This window comes from Mesoplodon mirus (genome assembly GCF_964341445.2).
Source record: "Mesoplodon mirus genome assembly, contig: HAP1_SCAFFOLD_74, whole genome shotgun sequence".
Classification (NCBI taxonomy): domain Eukaryota; kingdom Metazoa; phylum Chordata; class Mammalia; order Artiodactyla; family Ziphiidae; genus Mesoplodon; species Mesoplodon mirus.
In genome coordinates this window covers 2675120-2679603 of record NW_028295786.1, presented here as the reverse complement: position 1 = coordinate 2679603, position 4484 = coordinate 2675120, and positions in this window count along the sequence as shown.

The following is a 4484-nucleotide window of genomic DNA, read 5'->3' as shown; positions in this document are numbered from 1 at the left end:
CAAACACTTGTGATCACAATGTTCCATAACACTTGTCATCACAATGATCCATGATGCCTGTCATCACAATACTCCATGCCCTTTTCATCACAATGCTCCATGACCTTTGTCATCACAATTCTCAATAGACATGTCATCACAATGCTCCCTGACACTTGTCATCAAAATGCTGCTTGAACCCTGTCAGGAAAAGGCTCCATGCTTGTTTCATCACAAAGTCCCATGCCATTTTCATCACAATGCTCCATGCCATTGTCATCAAAATACTCCACATGCTTGTCATCAGAATGCTCCATGACCCTTGTCATCACAATTCTCCATGCACTTGTCAGCACCATGCTCCCTGACCCTTGTCATCACAATGCTCCAAGCCATTGTCATCACAATGCTCCATTACCTTTGTCATCAGAATCCTCCATGACACTTGGCATCACAAAACTCCATGCCATTGTCATCACAATGGGCCATTACATATGTCATCACAATGCTCCCTGATACCTCTCTTCACAATACTGCATGACCTGGTCATCACAATGCTCCATGCCCTTGTCATCACAATGCGTCATTCCTACTGTCATCACAATAATCCATGAAACTTATTAGACCAATGCTCCATGCCCTTGTCATCACAATGTTCCATGCCCTTGTTATCACAATGTTCCATGACCCATGTAATCAGAATGCTCCATGCCCCTTTTCATCAGTATGCTCCAAGAGACTTGTCATCACAAGGCTCCATGATTTTCTCATCACAATGCTCCATGCCCTTGTCATCTCAATGCTCCATGACGCCTGTCATCACAATGCTCCGTGACTCCAGTCATCACAATGCTTCATAACGTTTGTCATCACAATGTTCCATGCCCGCGTCATCACAAGGCTCTCTCACCTTTGTAACCACAATGCTCCATGAACTTTTCATCACAATGCTCCTGACACTTGTCATCACAATGCTCCTGCCTTTGTCAGAACAATGCTCCATGACCCTTGTCATCACAATGCACCATGCACTTTTCATCACAATGATCCACAACCTTGTCATCGCTATGCTCCATAAACCTTGTAAACACAATGCTCCATGCACTTCTCATCCAAATGCTCTCTCACATGAGATATCACAATGTTCCATCACTAGTCATCACAATCCTCCCTCACCCCTGTTATCACAATGTTCCATGACCCCTGTCATCACAATGCTACATCCCCTTATCAGCACAAGGTTCCTTGACCCCTGACATCACAATGTTCCATAACCCCTGTCAGCAAAATGCTCCATGACCCTTTTCATCCCAAAGCTCCATGAACCCTGGCATCACAATGTTCTATAACCCCTGTCATCAAAATATTCCATTACACTTTTCATCAAATTGCTGCATGACCCTGTCATCAAAATGCACCCTGCCCTTCTCATCACAATGCACCACACACTTGTCATCACAAAGCTCCATGACCCTTGGCATCACAATGCTCCATGTCATTGTCATCACAATGCTCCATGAACCCTCTCATCACATTGCTCCATGTCTTTGTCATCACAAAGCTCCATGACACTTGTCATCACAATGCTCGATGTGCTTCTCATCACAATGCTCCATGCCGTTGTCATTACAGTCCTCCATGACCCATGTATCACAGTGTACCGTGCCCTATTCATCACAATGCTCCATGCCCACTCTCATCACAATAATCCATGAAACATTTCAGACCAATGCTCAATGTCCTTCTCATCACAATGCTCCATTACCACTGTCATAACAATGCTCTATGACTCCTGCCATCAAAATGTTCCACGACCTTGCCATCAAAAGGCTCCATGACCCTTGTCATCACAATGCTCCAAGACCCATGTAATCACAGAGCTCCATGCCCTTGTAATCTCAAAGCTCCATGACGCATGTATTCAGAATGTTCCATGGCCTTCTCCTCACAATGCTACATGACCTTGTCATCACAATGCTCCAAGACCCCTATAATCGCAATGCTCCATGCCGCTTTTCATCAGAATGCTCCATGAGACTTGTCATCACAAGTCTCCATTGTCATCTCATCACAATGCTCCAGGAACATGTCATCATCATGCTCCATTCCCTTGTCATCACAATGCTCCATGACCCCTGTCATCACAATACTCCATGATCATTTTCAGCCAAATGCTCCATGATATTCTCATCACAATGCTCCATGACCAATATCATCACAATGCTCCATTACTTTTGTCATCAGTATCCTCCATGACACTTGCCATCACAATGCTCCATGCAGTTGTCATCACAATGGGACATTACATATGTCATCACAATGCTCCCTAATACCTCTCTTCACAATACTGCATGACATGGTCATCAAAATGCTCCATGCCCTTGTCATTAAAATGCGCCATTCCAACTGTCATCACAATAAACCATTAAACTTATTAGACCAAATCTCCATGCCCTTGTCATCACAATGCTCCATGCAATTGTTATCACAATGTTTCAAAACCCCTGTAATAAGAATGCTCCATGCCCCTTTTCATCAGTATGCTCCATGAGACTTGTCCTCACAAGGCTCCATGATTTTCTCATCACAATGCTCCAGGACCTTTTCATCAAAATGCTTCACGATATTGTCATGAAAATTCTCAATGGCCCTTGTCATCATAATGCTCCAAGCCCTATTCATCAGAATGCTCCATTATATTTGTCATCACAATCCTCCATTACATTTGGCATCACAATGCTCCATGCCATTGTCATCGCAATGGACCATGACATATGTCATCAAAATGCTCCCTGACACCTTTCTTCACAATACTCCATGCACTTGTCATCACAATGCTCCATGCACTTGTCATCACAATGCACCATGTCCACTGTCATCACAATAATCAATGAAACATATCAGACCAATGCTCCATGACCCTGTCATCACAATGCTCCATGCCCTTGTCATCACAATGCTCCATTATCCCTGTAATCACAGTGGTCCGTGACTCCAGTCATCATAATGCTTCATAACGTTTGTCATTACAACGGTCCATGCCCGCATCATCACAAGGCTCTGTGACATTTGTAACCACAATCCTCCATGAACTTTTCATCACAATGCTCCGTGACCCTTGTCATCACAATGCTCCATTTCTTTGTCATCACCATGCTGCATTCCCTTGTCATCACAATGCTCCATGACACCAGTCATCACAATAATCCACGAACATTTTCAGCCCAATGCTCCACGACCTACTCATCACAATGCTCCATGGCCAATATCATCACAATGCTCCATGACCACTGTCATCACAGCACTCCATGACACCTGACAAAACAATGATCCAGGACTCTTGTCGTCACAATGCTCCATTCCCTAGTCATCACAATGCTCCATGACCCCTGTATTCACAATGCTCCAAGCCCTTGTCATCAAAATGCTCCATTAAATTTGTCATCAGAATCCTCCATGACACTTGACATCACAATGTTCCATTCCATTGTCATCACAATGGGCCATTACATATATCATCACAATGCTCCCTGAAAACTGTCTTCACAATAGTGCATGACCTGGTCATCACAATGCTCCATGCCCCTGTCATCACAATGCACCATGCCCACTGTCAGCACAATAATCTATGAAACATTTCAGACCAATTCTCCATGCCCTGTCATCACAATGCTCCATGCTCTTGTCATCACAATGCTCCATGACCCCTGTCATCACAATTCTCCATGACTCCAGTCATCACAGTGCTTCATAACGTTTGTCATCACAACGGTCCATGCCCGTGTCATCACAAGGCTCTGTGAACTTTGTAACCACAATGCTCCATGAACTTTTCATCACAATGCTCCGTGACCCTTGTCATCACAAAGCTCCATGCCTTTGTCAGAGCAATGCTCCATGACCCTTGTCATCACAATGTGCCATGTGCTTTTCATCACAATGATCCACAACCTTGTCATCGCTATGCTCCATAAACCTTGTAATCACAATGCTCCATGCACATCTCATCAAAATGCTCTCTCACCAGAGATATCACAATGTTCCATCACTAGTCATCACAATCCTCTCTCACCCCTGTTATCACAATGTTCCATGACCCCTGTCATCACAATGCTACATCCGCTTATCAGCACAATATTCCATGACCCCTGACATCACAATGTTCCATAACCCCTGTCATCAAAATGCTCCATGACCCTTTTCATTCCAAAGTTCCATGACCCCTGGCATCACAATGTTCTATAAAACCTGTCATCTAAGTGTTCCATTACACTTTTCATCAAATTGCTGCATGACCAGGTCATCAAAATGCTCCCTGCCCTTCTCATCACAATGCACCACACCCTTGTCATCAAAATGCTCCATGACCTTTGTCATCACAAAGATCCATGACCCTTGGCATCACAGTGCTCCATGTCATTGTCATCACAAAGCTCCAGGACCCTTAGCATCACATTGCTCCATGTCATTGTCATCACAAAACTCCATGACCCTTGGCATCACAT